Source organism: Humulus lupulus, chromosome 3, assembly GCF_963169125.1.
Source record: "Humulus lupulus chromosome 3, drHumLupu1.1, whole genome shotgun sequence".
Classification (NCBI taxonomy): Eukaryota; Viridiplantae; Streptophyta; class Magnoliopsida; order Rosales; family Cannabaceae; genus Humulus; species Humulus lupulus.
Genome location: NC_084795.1, coordinates 104950629 through 104970626, shown reverse-complemented (window position 1 = coordinate 104970626; position 19998 = coordinate 104950629).

Below are 19998 nucleotides of genomic sequence, written 5' to 3'. Positions count from 1 at the left end.
TATACAAACTGATTTTAATATTGTAGTTATTATGAACTCCTATATATGTCATTTGACCCTTTGATTCATGCGGTACGGTTTGTTAGAATGATCAGGCTAAGAACTATTGTTTTGGGGACTTAATGATGTATATGGCTGGGGACATAGCTTAACAAATATGGAATCTATACCTTCTAAAAGATTGAATGATGGTTCCTTATTGGGTTGGCTTTTGGAACTGAAAAGGTTATTAAGTCAAATTCATAATAAGATTATGAATTAACCTTCACTAGTAAAGTCAATGGTACACTAGGAATCAAAATATAATTAAAAGGGTAATACGATAATTTTATTCCCACTTAATTATGAATCATCAATAGAGGATTAATTTGATGTAATGATTATATCAATGGACACTTTATGGTTACAATAAAATACACAGTAAGTATATGTCTTTAATTCTTGGGTATCCTAGTTTCAGCACGAGTATTTCACTCAGATCGTGTACATCTGGCAGGTAACTACATGGAAGGAATATCCTATGAGTCCAAGTTTTCTCCATGTTGACAGCACAATTTTCATAATGGTTGTACAAGCTAGGGATGCATAAATTGATAAGTGCGAGCTTATAGTACTTATAAGGCATGGTCTCCATGATACGAGTTCGGCGGTGTGTTCAGCTCGGGGTAAATTGAATATATGGCATGTACGCGGATCCCCAAAGACCCGGATACTTTATACGATCGTTTATTGCCAACATGTGATATTTAATGTCCCAGAAATTAGGAATCTATTTATTTCATGTTCAGATCATATCCTATTATAAATGGGAATATTCCATAATAAATATAATAAATACACAAATCCGTGATTGACTCACGCGGTTACCCAACCTGTCTAAGGATTTTCTCTATAAATACTTAGAATATTGGACAGGAAAGGGGACGATTATTCTGTAATTCTGAAACTCTGTCAAAATACAGAGAGAAAAGCAGTAATAATATAGACTCGTGGACTAGGTATATTTTAACCACTGAACCACATAAAAAGACCAGTGTTCTTGAGAGTTATTTTCTTACTTCGGTTTACCATCAAGCACTAATTCAACCTTGTTATTTTCTTAATTCACTGTTGGCGAAAAACCGCGTCAACAGTTTGGTGCTTTCATTTAGAGGTGAGATTAGTGCTTTTATCAAAATTCCAATCAAATCTCATCATGGTGGTCACTCGCTCGATGCACGACAATGAAATGGAACAGCCTGGTGGGTAGGGGGCCCACCATATTGCTGTTCCAAATGAGCATGGCCTTGAAGTTCAGCAACGACCGGGAAAGCAACCAATGGGCCACGGTGATACTTGGAGTTCAGCATCATTGCCACCGAATCCGAACCCAGACTACTTAACTGCGGCGGAAATGGAAAGCACGCAGTTAAGAAGCCATCTTTCTAGGGAAAACAGGCAAATCGAGGAGGTTTTGGCTCGGTTACCCCCTTTTGCAACCGACGTTAATGTCGGAAAGTGGCAAAGTGGGTCTCATAAGTCCCATAGGAATGACCGATCCAAGCCAAGTCAGTCAGTCAGAACTGCCACCCCGAGTTCTGTACCCACTGCGCGAGACTGCCAAAATGCCTAGCGTAGTGGCCCTCCTAGGGGTCATCAGCAAGTCAGTCGATCGATTAGAACCGCAACCCTAAGTTTGGTACCACCGCCGCACGCGCCTGGAAATACCCATGGCAGCCCACGAGGAGGGGGCGGAGTAGGTTCACAGAGACAAAATGTTCCAGCCAATCCTCCTGCGTCACAATCGAATCACCAGACGCAAAGAGTTAGAAATGGTGGGGCGGAGTGACCGCGGGCTAATTTAGTTTTCCCTGATGGGACAAGAATTTCCTCGCTAGAGAGGCATCCCCCATCACCTATAACACATCTGACACCACCTTGTTCTGCATGGGACATTCCTGCTTATGGGAACAGCTGGAGAAATCCTCCTCCGTCAGTGCGGGACATTCCTGCTTATGGGGACAACAAGAGAAATCATCCTCCATCTGCCCCTACTTATGTCTCGCAAACATGTGTCAATAGTCCAGATCCTCAGCCTCAACCGCAAGCAGTGAGCTTCGCTAATGGGAGTTATTGGACTGAAATCCATCGAAGTGGCAGGTCCGAAGGCGATCTGAGACTCAAAGTCCTTGATTCGATCCATAGCCTAATTTGCAGGATCGCCTAAATTTACAAAGAATAAATTCATCCCGAAATGATGGAGTTAGTTACACTCGTCATGGGGGAGGTCCTTTCGAAGTATGTGATAATGGGAATGTCTGACAAAACCAAGCCCGAACTTGGAGGGACAACAACACACCGAACACATACAATAGGACAGGAGTTGTTGAACAGCCCCAGAATAATGAAGGAACCAGGGATCAAACCATCGAAAGGTTAGCCTAGATGAAGGAGCTGATGAAAAGGCTCCTAACAGAAAAAGAGAAAGATGAGTGTGACTCAAAGGATGAGCTCGAGCTTTTCGCTCTGAATATTGTCGAGACTACATATCCACATGGTTTTAGGATGCCACATTTGTCAAAATTTGACGGAGATGGAGATTCGTCTGACCACTTGGGGATGTTCAACACCATGATAATGGCCTACAACATCGGGCCCGAGATAAGATGCTTAATATTCCCCTCGACTCTGATTGGGCCAGCTAGGCAGTGGTTCAAACAGTACAAGAGGCATTCAATCAGCTCGTGGAAAAGCTTTTCCACTGAATTCAAGAGAGCATTCAGGGCTTCTCAAGTAGCTAGGATTAAAGCTGACTCTCTTGCAAACATAAAGAAACAGCCTATTTAACCATTGAAAGCATACCTAAGTAGGTTTGCCGATGTTCCTGCGCGAGATAGAGACGCCGAAGAGAGTTCTAAGCTCATGCAATGAGAACGGGAATCCTTGTTGGAGGCGACCTGTGGCAGGAGCTACAGAGGAACAAATTTAGTACTGTTGATGAGTTCTTAAATCGAGCTCAAAGGTGGGTCAACTTAGAAGAGGCACGAGCTTCCGTCACAGGAACCAGCCAAGTCCCTGTCCAGCTCGTTAAAGCGGTAACAGATGTAGCAACTACGGCTCAAACCGTTGCCTAGAATAACCAAGGGGGAAATAATAAGAAAAAGGGAAATGGTGAGGGAGACAAGAACGGAACAAAGAAAAACAAGTCTGTGGAGAAATTTAAACCAGTCTACACAACATATACCGATCTCACGGATACTAGAGAATGCATCTTCTTGGAAAATTCTGCTCGCCTTCCATAGAAGAAACCAGAACCGTTAAAGAATCAAAGGTAGAAGAGAGATTCTTTGAAATTCTATCAATTCCACAATGATATCGGTCATAATACTGATGACTGTAGACACCCGAAGAATGAGATCGAGACTCTCATCAGGGCAGGACCTTTGGATCAGTACGCTTGGGATCAGGCAACTTCTAGTCAGCCTATTGGACAAAACGTTATGTCAGCTCTGGAAATCCCAGTGAATCAGACCGGAGCTCAGGTGAATTAGAAAAATCCTCCTCCGATAACAGGAGGAAATATAGCCACCATTTCGGGAGGACCTCATCTGGCAGCCACGAGCAGAGGTGCCCAGAAGAGGTATATTATTGAACTGAAATCCCATAACGGAGTAGAGTTTGTCTCGGAACAACGGTTATCAAAGTAGCAGTGTTTGGAAAAACAACCAATCAGTTTTATAGAAGAAAATGTCAGCCATGTCCAGTTCCCACACAACGATCCTCTGGTCATAACCATTCAGCTCTCCAACCAAAGAGTTATGAAGACACTAATAGATAATGGAAGTTTTGTGAATCTACTCTTTAGGTCCACCTTAGAAAAAATGGGATTGTCTGTAGCCGAGCTGAAGGCAACCTCTATGATTCTATATGGGTTTTCTGGTGAAGGGTTAACAGCTATCGGAACAATTGAGTTAATGGTAACATTGGGTGAAGGTCCACGAATTATCTCCAAGCTTCTCGAGTTCGTGGTCGTTGACTGTTCAGTCACATACAATGCAATTTTAGGCCGACCTGCGTTGATGACCTTCGAAGCCATAACCTCCATCCACCACCTGGGAATCAAATTCCCCTCAAAGGCGATCAACTCGCTGCCAGGGAATGCTATAAAAATTCCATGAAAGGAAAATCACAACTTGGTCAGCAAGCAATGGCCATAAGTGATAGAGGTGAGGAGTCCTCAGAAGTGGAAGTTGCCTCCGGGATAGAAGAACCTCAAGGAGCAAAGGATAAAGATGTTGCCCCAAATGATGACATCGATCCATGATTAGGTGAGGACAGGTCAGAGCTCCAAGCTATTGAGGAGCTCGAGGAGGTAAAAGTAGATCCCACGGATGCTTCAAGAGTCGTTAAGATTGGAAAAAATCTTGGCGATGATAGGAAAAAGGAGTTGGTTAAATTTTTGCAAGGGAATCTAGATGTGTTTTCCTGGTCTCATGAAGACATGGTGGGAATAAGCCCGAGTGTGATCATGTACACCCTAAACTTTGATAAAAGCGTGCCTAGGAAATCCCAAAAATAGAGACGTTTGAGAATAGTCCGAGCTGAGGCATTGGAAGATGAAGTAGCTCGATTATTAAAGTGCAGGTTCATTCGTGAAGCAAAATACCTGATCTGGGTTGCGAATCCTATCCTGGTACCAAATCCAAATGGAAAGTGGTAGAATTGCATTGATTTCTCTGACCTGGACAAAGATTTTCCTAAGGATTGCTTCCCATTGCTAAGATTTGATCAGTTGGTAGATGCCATCCCGGGACACGAACTCATGTCTTTTATGGATGCATACTCTGAACATAACCAAATCGCGATGAGTCCTTGGGACCATGAGCATACTAGCTTTATGACTCCAACGAATGTATACTGTTTTAAAGTTATGCCTTTCGGGATGAAGAATGATGAGGCTACCTACCAACGGTTGGTTAACAGAATGTTCATTGATCAGATCGGGAAAAATATGGAAGTGTATGTCGATGATATGCTAGTCAAATCCAAGACTGCCGATCACCATGTTTCCGATCTAAAAGAATGTTTTGAGATCTTGACGAAATACAATATGAGGCTAAATCCCTAGAAATGTACTTTTGGAGTAGTGTCGGGAAAGTTTCTGGGATTCATAGTCAATACAAGGGGGATAAAGGCGAACCTAGAATAAATCAGGTCATTATTGGAGATGCCTTTGCCCAGCTCGCGCAAAGAAGTTCAGAGCTTGACTAGAAAAGTGGCGACATTAAACCCATTTATTTCAAAGCCCACTGACAAGTGTATCCCCTTTTACAACTTGCTCAGAGGAAATAAGAAATTTGAATGGACTGAGGAGTGAGAGCTGGCAATCGTCGCCCTAAAGACACTTTTGACCGAACCCCAAGCATTGTCTAGGTCTATATCTGGAGAGCCCCTGTTCCTATATTTGGCCATGACAGAAAATGTAGCCAGCGCCGTGTTAGTTCGGGAATAAGACTGTGCTAAAAAACCAGTGTACATTATAAGCAAATGACTTCTTGGGGCTGAATCACGGTATTCGCTGATAGAAAAGATAGCATGCTGCTTGATATTAGTTTCCAAGAAGCTTAGACCATACTTCTTATCCCATTCAATCCACGTCATGACCGGCCAACCTCTAAGGCATGTTTTGCAAAATCCTGAAGCGTCAGGATGTCTTTTAAAATGGGTAGTAGAACTCAGCTAGTTTGAGATACCGTACATACCACGGACCTCGATCAAAATCCAGGCCCTTGCTGATTTTGTGGCTGAATGCACCGGATTTCAAGAGGAGCTTTTGAAGGAGTCGATGCAAGAATTGTGGAGAATGTTTGTGGACGACTCATCTAATGAGAATGGATCCAGAGCTGGGATCATATTGATCTCTCTAGAGGGACATGTATTCCATACAATGCTGAGATTCAGATTCGAAGCATCAAACAACAAAGCCGAGTATGAGGCTTTGTGAGCTGGGCTTAGAGTGGCAAAGAAATTGAAAGCAAGGGTCGTCGAGTGTTATAGAGATTCCCAGCTCGTGGTCAATCAAGTGTTAGGGGAATATCAAGCGCGTGGTGCCAAGATGGCAGCTTACCTAGCTAAGGTGAAAAGAGAGCTATCAGAATTTGAGTACGGTACTGTCGAACAGATCCCTCGCGAGCACAACACTAATGCTGATGCTTTGGGAAGGCTTGCCACAACCAAGGAAGCTGCGACTTTGAACTTAGTACCGGTGGAATTTTTGGAGAGTCCAAGCATGGCAGAAAAAGTGATAGAGGTCGAGATGATTGACACAAGGCCAACCTGGATGACCCCCATAGTGGAATACCTTACAACAGGGAGGCTACCTGAAGAAATAAAGGACGCGAGAAAGATACTCTATCAAGCTCCGAGATATGTGATAATAGATGGAACGTTATATTGACGTGGTCATTCATTACCTCTTCTATGGTGTGTTCTGCCCGAGGAGGCTAAAACCATTATGCAAGAGGTGGATGAAGGCTTTTGTGGAGATCATGCTGGGGGCAAAACCTAGCCTTGAAAATATTAAGGCAGGGTTATTTTTGGCCTACTTTAACAAAAGATTCCATCTCCGATGTTAAGAAATGCGACAAATGCCAGCACTTCGCCACAGTCGCCCGAGCTACTCTAGTCGAGCTGACGATGATCTCATCCCCGTGGCCATTTGCAGTATGGGGAATTGACTTAATATGGTCCTTGCCTAAGGGAAAAGGAGGAGTTTGCTAAGCAATTGTGGCAATTTATTTTTTTACAAAGTGGGTAGAAGCTGAGCCTTTGGCAACCATCACTTCAAAGAGAGTCTTGGAATTTGTGGTGAAAAACATTGTATGCCGATTTGGCCTTCCTAAAAGGAACGTGTCAGATAACGAAGCCAAGTTTGACAGTGATCTCTTCACCGATTTCTGTGACAAGCACGGAGTTATTAAATTTTTTTCTTTAGTTGCATATCCAAAGGAAATGGATAGGTCGAGGCTGTGAATAAGACTTTAAAGGCGAGCCTTAAGAAAAGGTTACATGAGGCCAAAGGAGTATGGTCCGAACAGCTCCCCCAAGTACTTTGGGCATACCGAACTTCCCACAGGACTTCCACAGGACACACTCCTTTCTCCTTGACTTTCGGAAGTGAGGTCGTCCTTCCCATCGAAGCAAAGGTAGCCATGCACAGGCTAAGGACATTCAGCCAGGAGCGGAATGATGAGTTGCTTAACGCGTCTCTCGACCAGATTGATGAGAAACGAGAGGATTCACAACTACCGCTCGCACATTACCAACAGAAAATCACTCGTTATTTTAATTCCAAGGTCAAAAGACGTAGTTTTGGTTTGGGTGATCTAGGTCTCCGAAGGGTCTTTTTGGTGAACAAGGACCCTAAAGACGGTGCTTTAGGTCCGAACTGGGAAGGACCCTATCAGATCGTGGAAATTTTGTGTGAGGGAACTTTAAAGTTAGCTCGACTTAGTGGAGAAACAGTCCCACAGACCTAGAACGCGATGCACTTAAAGAAGTATTATCAATAGTATTACCAACCATCTATGTAAGGCTTAGTTATAAAAGACATTTAATTAAATGATGAGGGATTGTTGTATAATTTTTCCTGTTTGTATGGTTTTAAATATTTTTCATTTATAAGGTTATTTATAAATTAGTTCGTGTATTAATATTTGTAAAAGCAACCAAGAAAGTCTTCACATTCTGGTTACTTGGGGGGCATATAACCCGAGGTGAATCAGAGCAAGGTTGCAAATTTAAAATTTAAAATCCTGGTTACAACCAGGTACAAAAATATCCTGGATATAACCAGGTCGAAAACGTAGAAGCTTGGAAAATTGATTATTCGACAGCTTTTTAAGAGCACGAGGTGTCAATAAACCTAGCACAAACTAAGCTCAAATTACTTAAAACCCTAGATACAACCAGGCCCAAAACTTAGAAGTTAGCAAAAATTGAATATTTGATGGCTTTCCTAAAAGCCCGAGATGTCAATAAACCTAACGCAAACTAAGTTTGAAATATTTAAAATCTTGGATATAACCGGGTCCAAGGCTTGACACATAACAGGTGTGATATAAATCAACACATTAAATTTGGAAATAACCAAACTCGAAATATCTATCCTGATCTAATGATCGATTCCTAAAATCCCAAATGTGCAAGTATAAGAAAGCATAAACATGAGGGATAATGATGGAAACGAAAAATAGATTAAAAGTTAGATATATGAATTAAAATTCAAGTTGTCCCGAGGAGAAAAACCTCGAACTAAGCCCAAGGGCAATTGTTTACAAACACATACAAAAAAAGGAAAAGGAAAGAGAAATAAAGAAGGCTTCATCAAGTCCCTCCAGGGCATTTTGAGTTGTGGGATCCTCAATCTCCTACTCGCCCGCAGTGGAAGCATCCCTTATCTCTGATGGCTCTTGCAAGATCTGAGCTTTAAATTTCTCAAGGTATGGATCCCACAGCTCAGGAGCCATGAAAGAGAAGTTTCTATCATGGTTAAATACCCAGCAAAGATACAACATGTCTTCAATGGCAAACAGTGAGTCCACTTTCTCTTCTTTAACCGCAACCTCGACCTCTAGCTACTTTGCTTTGGCCTTAGCAACCTTGACCTGAAGGGTTGCCAAGGCTATCTTTGTAGCCAGCTCACTTTCGTGAGACGATGCAAGGAAAAACTTGGCATCATACTCGTCCTTTTGAGTAGCTGCAAAGGCAGCTTTGGCGGCCTACTCACCTTCTTGAGTAGCAGCCAGGGCGGTCTTTGTGGCTTTGAGCTCAGCCTTGAGTTCATCATTCCTAGCCCTAGCTTAGGCTATACTGCGGTGCTGAGCCAAGGCCGACTGCAAAATAAAGAGACAAGTTAGACACATAATTGGGCAAAATGAAAAGAAGAAATTCATTAAGGAACGATATCTTACTTTGAGGGTCATCCCCAATGCTGACTCGAGGACGTTCTCCAGGCTTCGCTCTTCTATCGTCCTAAGATCCCTCGGGTTGGCTTTGTAAATGTGCTCCACCATGTGGTTCGCTGTCTCGTAGAGGTTCCCACGAAAGGTATCGGGGATCTTCTCCAGTTCCTGAGGATCGACTGGAATGCGCACAGTAGCGATAAGGACAAGAGGATCTGGGGGATCAGCTTGTAATACCTGATCCTGAGCAGGCGCAAATCGAAGAGGAGGAGGTGGAGGAGGAATCCTTTTCTCCATCACGGTGGAAGTCGGAGCTGCTGAGCTCGTACCTTTCCCCTTAGCAGGGGATTTGAAGGTGTTTCCTGTCGCAGGAGGCATTTTCTTCGTAAATCGGGGCTTCTTTATGACCAGACCTGAGCTGGACTTTCCGCCCTAGAAAGTGGCATGGAGGTTAGGAGCAAAGGAATTTACAAAGTAAAGTCAGAAATTTACATTAAAGATGTAAATAAAAGTCCTACCCTTTGGGTTGGGAGAGGAGTCTATTATCACGACCTCTAGCCTTGGGATTACTAGAGGAGAAGGGGAATCTAAGTTTAGAATTTTGTGGATTATGGGAGGTTCAGGTTCATGTTCTACATCAGGGCTAGACTTGTCTACATATTTCCTAAAGCTAGGGGTAAAAGCGCCCTAGAGCAAAGAGGGCCACGACCTACGATTGGTCCCATATTCCTAAAAAATGGCTGACCTAGAGGTCGAGGTGTTTTCTACGAAAATAGTACCTCTGGGTAACTCATATCATGGCGGAACACTAAGTGGTCCACACACTGGAGCAGGGTCATGTTACGATATGGATTGGTAGGGTGGCAGTGGATGAGCTGGTTTTTGTTAAATCTAACTAGCCTAAAGTCAGCAATAACCCTATCTAATTCCCTATAGGGGTATGGGTTACCTTGGCTGGAGGGGCCTGCTGCTGCCCTCGATGCAGCTCGTTCTAGGTCAGGACCCTGAGCAGCCTCGGGGGCCCGCCTCTTTTGCACAACAGACTTTATCTTCTTCTTGTTCCTCCCCTTCAGCGGCTTTAGCCCGTGTCCTTCTTAAGGCCAAAGTCTGGTCTTCACCGATCAATTGGCACACTAGCATCATGACATCATTCACGAGCTGACAATAATCCTTCTCGCGGGGCGGGAGCTCGAACAATGTATCATACTGACCCCCGAGGGTCGCAGACTTCTGCGTCCTCGCAAATATGGCTGTACAAAAAATGGTAAACTCAATTAGTATAAACACAAGGAGTATGTCTATTAAAAAGAGAGAATGACTTCGCGAGCTGAGAAAAGAAAGAAGACATATGAGGACGGTTGAAATATTGATGCTCATAGTTGCAGAACCCGTTCGACATAAAGAATTGACTTTATAGTCGTTGGGGTGGGTGAGAGCTTGATAACCGAGGCTGAGTTTGGGAAATTGGTGAGGAAGTAGAATCCATCACCTCACCCTCTTTGCTCCGGGTTGGCCTTAAGGCAGAAGAAGTAGAGGATATCTGCCAGAGTGGGGACCTCTCACTGATGCTTTAAAAAGAAGTATTTCAACCCTGCCAGAAGTCGGTATGAGTTTGGGGGGAAGCTGAAACGGTGCCAATTTCACGTAGTTGAGGAAATCAGCAAAATATTGGTCTAGGGGAAGGAAGTCCCCTGCCTTTAAGTGCTCATCACTCCAGACCGCGAAGTCGTCCTGGAGGCGTGCATAGCTTTGTTCCCCTTCGAACGGAGGTCGGGCAATGAGGACCCCGGACCCGACCTCTATATTGTGGCTTAGCATTATTTTATTGACCCTTCCTTGGGTCGTGATCTTGGAGACGATCATCTCTGCCTTGAAGAACGTGTTGGGGTCAATCATGATCTCCCTTTCTACCACAGGGCCAAAATGAGGAAGAGGAGATTAGGAGGCAATCTCTTTTTCCTTGTTGGTATGTTGAGCCAACGAGCCAGGTGCATTTTTCTTGGGTACACTCCTCTTGGGTACGCTCTTCTTGGGTGCCATTAGATCGCCTAACAAATAAAAATGACGAGTCACTTAGTAGGCGACCTAAGATTTTGTAAAGGTTATGACATGGATGTACGGGGGAGAATGATATCTATGATATACGAGTTGAGTTAGTCTCAGCCTGTTGCGTGATCCCATGCGTTACCCTAAGCTACGCACCTTGGTTTCCCAACAGATCCCTGACGTTTAGGGATCCGTGTGTCAAAAAATCCAGCCACTACTGTCCTTGGGGGGCGGTTTCGAGAAAAACCACCCAGGAAACGTGTTTCCTAAGCAATCTAATTTTTGAACCCTAACCTTTCATCTTCTATATCTCGAATGGGTATTTCCTAAAATTTTCCATAAGTTACCCAAATCTACCCAGAAAATACCCAGTTTCGTAAATGTCATAGTTTTAGGAGATATTTTAAACCTTCTCAGTAAACCTAATTTGAAGCCTATGTGCCAAAAACATCGAGAAAATATCCTAGTTATAACTAGGGCGAAGCATAGATAAGCATGGTAAATAAAATGCAGAAATCAGTAAAGAAAGAGTTTATTTGAAACGATAAGACTTACAGTGTGTTCGTCGGTAGAAGAAGTAGATTTCGCAAGGCCTGGAAGACCAACTCTTGAGTAATTGAGCAACTAGGCTTCGGAGAGATTGAACAACAAAAGGTTTTTCGGGTCTCTCTTCTCTGGGAAGGAAGAAGGGTTTGAAAACACAGAAGAAATAAAATGAACAAAGATTTCAAATAAAAGGTGATGAACTATGGAAATTGTCTACCCTATTTATACGTAAACAACATAAATCAATTTGAGCCATCCGATTTGGTCAGTACAAGATCCGAGGGATATGTTTCAAAGGACAAAAGGGCGGCAAAAAGTTGACAAGAAAATTATTGCAGACCTCGAAACCTGAACATACGCCAATTGTAGTATTCCACGTGTCCAATACTCGAGAAGTGGACATACATGGTTTATTGCAATAGAAGTCTAAAATTCCCTACTATGTAGGTCAGAAGATGATGTCATAAACCACGAGCAGAGACTTGGGGGGCAAATGTGTATCCTAGTTTCAGCACGAGTATTTCACTCAGATGGCGTATAGCTGGTAGATAACTGCATGGAAGGAATAGCCTATGAGTCCAGGTATTCTCCACGTTGACATCATGGTTTTCATAATGGTTGTACGAGCTAGGGATGCATAAATTGATAAGAGCGAGCTTATAGGATTTATATGGCATGGCCTCCATGATACGAGCTCAGCAGTGTTCAGCTCGGGGAAAATTGAATATATGGCATTTATAAATGGGAATATTTCATAATAAATGTAATAAATACACAAATCTGTGATTGACTCACTCGGTTACCCAAACCTGTCCAAGGAATTTCTCTATAAATACAGAGAAAATTGGACAGGAAAGGGGACGATTATTCTATAATACCGAAACTCTGTCGAAATAGAGAGAGAAAAGCAATAATAATATAAACTCGTGGACTAGGTGGATTTTAACCACTGAACCGCGTAAAAAGACCAGTGTTCTTGAGAGTTATTTTCTTACTTCGGTTTACCATCAAGCACTAATTCGACGTTGTTATTTTCTTAATTCACTGTTGGCGAAAAACCGCGTCAACAATTCTCAAGAGCGCAGTCTCATATTTATAGTGGAATAATAATGAGATTAATAAATATAATTATTGAATCAAAGAGTTTTGGTTAATAATCTTTTATTTATTAGAGCTTGGAATTATTGGTCCTTAGGTCCCCGGGGCAGCTCTATCAACACTATTCAAGGTAAGAGTTGATACAAGGGTCAAACTGTGAATGGACTATTTGTGTAATTATGTGATAATTGAAGTTACACAATTTATTATTGCAATTGTGTAGAAATCAAAGAATTTGATTTTAATAAATTATTTTATTTAAATTTGAAAGGATAAATATGGATAGTCAAAATTGGTTTTGATTATTATATTTATTTAATTAATTAAAATAAAAATGCATGAAAAAAATCAAAAATCCCATTTTTCAAGGAAGTGCTACACGCATAGGGCTTCTTGGACTGCCCTATGCGTGTACCACTACTGATGGTGATAAGTTATTGATTTTTATTTTTATTTAACTAATTAATAAAACATTTTGAAAAGGGTTTTAAAATTGAATGTAAGACTTTGTCTTTAATCATTGTTATTATTATTAAGGATGATCAATTTTATTATTATTATGATAATAATGACTATATATTCTATATGATAGAAAAAAGAAGAACACAAGGTTTTATAGAGAGAAGAAAAACTATATTCTTTTTCACACAAAAAGAAAAACTTTTCTCTCTAGACTATAATCAAGAGTCTCATGTGTTGAGAATACTTTTGATTCACAAATATTGATTCCTGTTTTCTATGTGCCCACCCACATCTTGAGGTGTAGAGAACGTCTTGGAGGATCAAGGTGTGAGTACTCTAGTGAGGATAGGAAGATCAAAATATATACGAAAAGATTCAAGGATTCTTGATAGGCTACAAGAGGTAAATCATTTCATATTATTTTTAGATATACATATTATATTGATTAACATATTGCATATGAAAGGATCTTCATATAAATTTGTTTATATGAATTTTTGTTGTTGTATACAATACTAGCATTGCCAGAATTTTGGCTGCGCACTAGGAACTGTTCCTAATAGATGTAATCATCATTGGCTCCATGGGTGCTGCTCGGGAAATTGTGGCAAAATGTTTGCACTTTTCACACTGTTGGACATATGAGGCCGATTCCTTTTTGAGTGTAGGCAAAAAATAGCCCTGCCTTAATTTCTTTAAAGTCAGGTTTTGCCCCCTAGTGTAATCTCCACATAACCCTCTATGCATCTTATGTAGGATAATCTATGCTTTCTTGGGCAGAACACACCGCAAGAGGGTAGCGAATGCCCTTGTCAATTGAGAATTCCCTCAACCATAACATATCGTGGAACCTGATATAAATTTTTTCCTGTGTCCTTTCAGTCATTTGGTAGCTTATCGGTTGTGAGGTATTCTACTATGGGGGCAATCTAGGTCAGTTTTGTGTCAATCACTCTAACCTCAATAGGTTCTTCCATTATGCTTGGTTGTTATAAGATATCCACTGGGACTACGTTTAGTGTGCTTGCCTCTTTGGTTGTGGCTAGTCGAGCTAAAGCGTCAGCAATAAAATTTTGCTCGCGGGGGACCTGCTCGATGGAAAAGAACTCAAACATAGATAACTCATCTATAACCTTAGCTAGATAAACTACCATTTAGATACCTCAAGCTTGATACTCCCCTAATATTCGATTAACCATGAGCTGGGAATCACTGTAACATTGAATAACCTTTGCTTTCAGTTCTTTTGCCACTTGTACTCCTACCAATAGAGCCTCGTACTCTCCTTCATTGTTGGATGCTTCAAAACTGAAACTCAAAGTTGTATGGAATTGATATCCTTTATGAGAGATCAAAATTATCTCAGCTCCGGATCCGTTCTCGTTAGAAGATCCTGCAACGAAGAGTTTCCACAATTCTTCCACTAGTTCCCTCATTGGGTCGTCTTGGAAACCTATGCATTTTGCCACAAAATCAGCAAGCGCTTGACTCTTTATTGTAGTTTGTGGATTATATAATATCTGGAACTAACTAAGTTCGATGGCCCACTTAAGCAGATGTCCTGATGCTTCAGTTTTTTGAAAGACCTGCCTTAAAGGTTGATCGATTAAGACGTGGATGGTGTGGGGATGGAAATACGGTCTGATTTTTCTCGAGGCCAAGATCAAGCAGAATACGAGTTTTTCTATTAAAGGGTATCTGGATTCAACTCTTGGAAGCCTTTTACTCAAGTAATACACTGGTTTCTGCGCTCGATTTTCTTCTCGGACTAATTCGGCGCTGACTGTGTTTTCTGTCACAGCTAGGTAGACCTGCCTTAGCTCTGTAATTCTTTACGAGACCTAGGCAAAGACATTTCTATTAACAGCCTACCTGATCTTCTCTGGGTTCACCTCTATCCCCCTTGTGTTTACTATGAAGCCCAAATTTTTTCCCGAAGAAACCCCAAAGGTGCACTTCTGGGGATTTAGCTTCATGTCATATTTCCTTATCACGCCAAAACATTCCTCCAGGTCAGATACATGGTTGCTGGTACTATTTGATTTAACGAGCATATCATAGATGTACACTTCCATGTTTTTCCTAATCTAGTTAATGAAAATTTTGTTGACAAGCCGTTAGTACATTGCACCAACATTCTTCAACATGAATGACATAACCTTGTAGCAGTATACATTATGCTCAGTCACGAAGCTGTTGTGCTCTTGGTTTGTAGGGTTCATCATGATCTGGTTATATCCAGAGTATGCATCCTTGAAAGACATGAGCTCATGACTAGTTGTCGCATCTACCAACTGATCAATTCTAGGTAGTGGAAAACAATCCTTAAGAAATTCCTTATTGAGGTCGGTGAAGTCAATGCAAGTTCTCCACTTTCCATTGGGCTTTGGGACCAAGACAGATTTAGCAATCCAGGTCGGATATTTTGCCTCCCTTATGAACCCACACTTAAGTAAGCAAGATACTTCTTCTATAGCATTCTCTAGCAGGGAGATGATCTCCTCTTACAGTACATATTGAGGTGATAGCTTCAAAAATCATCAGCGCGGGTCGTCCCAAAATTGTGTTGTACGCAGCCGGACAATTGATTACAACGAACTCTAGCATTTTAGCAACATCTCGCATATCATCTTCTAATGTCACTACAAGCCCAATCGTCCCTATGGATGCTAGTCCATCTTCCAAATATCCATATAGGGTCATCGATGCTGCCTTAAGATCGGCTACAGATAGTCCCATCTTTTTTAGGGTGGACTTGAATAGCACGTTTATAGAGCTCCAATTATCAATTAGTATTCTACGCAATCTTCGATTGGCAAGCTGAATGGTTATGACCAATGCATCATTATACTGGAACTAGACATGGCTAGTGTTCTCTTCCGTGAAAGTGATTGGTTGTTTCTCCAACAACTGTTGTTTTGACAACCTTTGTTCCGAAACGAACTTAGTACCATTGTGAGTTTTCAGCTCCTGTATGTACCTCTTATGGGCCCCATTACTTGTGCCTACCAGATGAGGTCCTCCAGCAATAGTTGATATGTCCCTCCCTTCTATTGGAGGAAGGGCAATATGATTTCCATGATTTGGTTGAGCTTGGGATTGATTGACCAGATTTTCCTGAGCTGGTTGAATATTTTTCCCTGCTGGCTTATTGGGAACTACTCTATTTCAAGAATATTGGGCTGACGATCTACCCTTTATGAGAGTCTTGATCCCATCTTTTAGTTGACGAAAATCATCATTGCTGTGGCAATGTCATTGTGATATCAAAAAAATTTGGCTGGGTCTCCCTTCAGCCTCTGATGCCTCATGGTCTTCGGTTACTTCCGTGGAAGGCAATTAGAGTTTGCCAAGAAGATACGATCTCGTGTATCTGTCAGATTGGTATAGGTGGTGTAGATGGACTTTCACTTTTCACCAGGATTATTCTTTTTAGTGTCATTCTGGTCACCCTCACCACTCCCCTTTCGCTTATTACCCCCTGCCTGGTTATTCTGGGTAGTGAGTTGAGTCGTAGCTGGTGCATCCATTATCAGTCCAGCAGGCTGAACAGGGGTCTGGCTGGTCCCTGTGACAGAAGATTGTGCCTCCTCTAGATTTATCCATTCTTGAGCTCGTGGCAAGAATTCATCTACATTCTTAACTCCTTTCCGTTGGAATTCTTTCCATAAATCTCTTCCTACTGTGATCCTTGTCCTCATAGCCATGACATTGGAGCTGTCATTAGCATCCCAAGCTCGTGCTGCTACATTGGTAAACCGATTCAGATATGCCTTGAGGGATTCACTAGGTTTTTGTTTGATGGTGGCCAACGAATCAACTTTAATGCGAGCTTCCTTCGTAGCTCAGAACTACTTTTTAAACTCGGAAGAAAATTTCTTCCATGAGGTGATTGAATGTCTCTTGTACTTATTAAACAATAAATTGACCGATCCAATCACTGTTGCTGGGAACAAGATACATCTTGGGTCAAGCCCGACATTGTGGGCCATCATTCACGTATTGAAGGTCCCGAGGTGATTAGACAGGTTGGTGTTTACATCATACGTGGGCATGGTAGGCATTCTGAAGCGAAAAGGATATAGAGCTGCCACAATGTTGGGAGAAAAAGGCTCGAGATCCTCATCGGAATCACAATCATCGACTCCTTTTCCATATAGGAGTTTCTTCTTCTGTTATTCCATTAGCGTCTGCCACTTAAGGGTTGGATCCTTGGCATCTAGGTTATTCGAGAGTTGATTATTAGCTCCCATCCTAATGTCTGTGTTATATGGGTTATCATCCCTGCAAGCTTGAGCTTGGTTAGGCAGGAAATTCCCATTGTCACGTATAATAGATGGATCTCTCCTAACCTGAGTATAACTCAAGTCATCGTGGCAAGCTAGATGTCCTCTTTGTGAGTTTAGATGATCATGCAGATCAGAATGTGGGTTAGAGAAAAGGCTTTGTGTGGAGCTTAAGTGATTCCTCAAGTCGCTCTCATGCATGCCTTCCTGCTAGCTCTCTGTCCACTAGCTTCCATTCGCAAATCTTACAGCTCGTAGCTAGGATCGAGGACCTGGATTATTAGCGCGATACCATGGGATATAAATGTCTTCTGAGGGGGGAGGATTTCTTCTGCTACCCCCTGAGCTGAAGCATTCCTTTGTGAGCGAGGTGGTGTGTGATGTTGAATCGTCGATGAAGGATGCCTTATCAAAGAAACTATCCTTGTTCCAACAGGACGCACTAGATTAGCTCGTCCTTGGTGTACTCCAATTTCCCGGGTTGGAGGCAGTGCCGGTTCATTTCTCTATGTCAGAGCTTTTGGCTAAGGCATAGATGAATTTGCTAGGATGTCTCTTCTTCTTGAACTGGTCCCAGCTCACCCTGCTTACCCAGGCTGGTTCCTAGGAATGTGAGTTGAATGATCATTCCTACGAAGGATGGCAGGTTAAGCATTCTGTGGGATTTGTTCAGAAGGTACGAAACTCAGGGTCGCAGTTCGAACAGATCAATTGACATGAGGTCTATGATTCTTGTGAGGATTGGCAAGTTGAGTGTTTAGTTGAATCTGTTCAGAAGGTCTGGATCTTGGAGTTGTAGTCTGAATAGATCGACTAATGTTAGGTCGATTATTCCTGTGGGACCTATGATGCCCACTTTGCCTCCTTCCGGTGTTAACATCGGTTGCAGGAGGAGGTAATTGAGCTAGAATTTCCTCAATCTGCCTATTGGCCTAGGAGAGGTGACTCCTTAACTAGGCATTTTCCATCTCGATAGCTGTCAAGTACCCTAGATTTGGAATTTGTGGCTGTGATGTTGAACTGTCGATGTCGTCCTGTTCTACTTGTAGTCTTTTAGGACCCTTTGGCACAAATTTCCCTTCTCTAGTGGGGATGGCCATACGATTGCCTCCTTGATCCTCAGGCTGACTAGTCTCATTGTCACGTATTGATCGTGTGACCCCCATAGTTGTTACTGGGTTGGATTTTATATGAGGATCCAAGCCTAATCTACTCTCAATGAAAGCACTAATCTGTTGACGGGGTTTTTCGCTAATAGTGGATTAAGGAATCTGAAAATAGAGAGATTAGGCTTTTGCTAAACCGTAATTGGACAAATAAAAAATATCAATAACCCTCGCACACTTTTTTACCTTGTTCAGTAGTTAAAATAAACCTAGTCCATGAGTCACTCTTATTAATCTATTTTGTTTCACCATGAAATTGTTTGTGACAATTTCAATAGACTTTAAGTATACAAAAGTGTCAATCCCCCTTTGTGTTCATTCTCCCCTGTATTTATGGAATATTATGCCTGGACAATTTTGGGTAACTGTGCATAAATATGACAACATACATTTTTGGGAAACATCCCATTAACATAAATACCTTAATGTCTATTGATTATATGCCCAGAATGTCAGGTACTAAATATAGAATAATATTTAACCATTAATGAGCATATAAGGAATTTCTGAGTCTTTTGGGATCCTTCACTGTGCATCATGGCCAGGCTTTCATGAGTTGAACACCTACTTCGAGCTGGGTGTCGAAGAACTAATCTGAACTGACACGAGTTACGTTAAGAGTTTCAAAAGGCGATCTGAATGTCGCGCATCTCAAACTAAGTTATCGGCATATGAGGCGATCTAGAGACTCTAGCTACTCACTCCAGAGTCAGCAAGATTCTCTATCTGTACGCTTTCTTCATACACTTGTCTACCAGCTGTACCCCATGCTGAGTAATTCTGCTCGTATTTTTGGGGTACAACACTTTTTTTTTCTGTGAACTATTTAAATTCGTTCCCTACAATCTTAATCCTTTCTTACCAATACAAGATTGTAGCCACAATAATGAACTTGAGAATTTTCTGATATTCATATAATATTATTCTATCAACAATAATAAACAATCAATATATGCAAAAAATTCACTTCAAATATTTATTTCATAAAACATTTTCAATACATATGCTTTAAACAACATTAATTCCGATAATCTCCCACTTTCCCTAAAGAAAATGAGTTATCTCCTTCAAACCCATAATGTTAACATGATCTTTAAAAGATTTTGTAAACAAAGTTGTTGACGGTAAGAACTCGTCAACGATAGATGGTTAGAAAACTTCAATCTCAATACTATAAGAAGCTATGAATTAGATAGAAAGAACTCTAAACAACAGGAGAAAACTCAGGCAAGCATGAGAACCAAGAGCATATATTTCATAAGTCTCGTTTTTACGTTCAGTTTTCCAACCCCTTAGCCTGAGGGGTTGGAGCCTATTTATAGGGGAGGCTCTATTGGCCCAGGATACAAACAAGTCAGACCACTGGGACGTACATAGGTACTCTGATAAAGTAGTGGCTCAGGGCGTAGTGGTGTCTACCCTGATGGTGTCAGAGTCGTGGCCTTGGACATA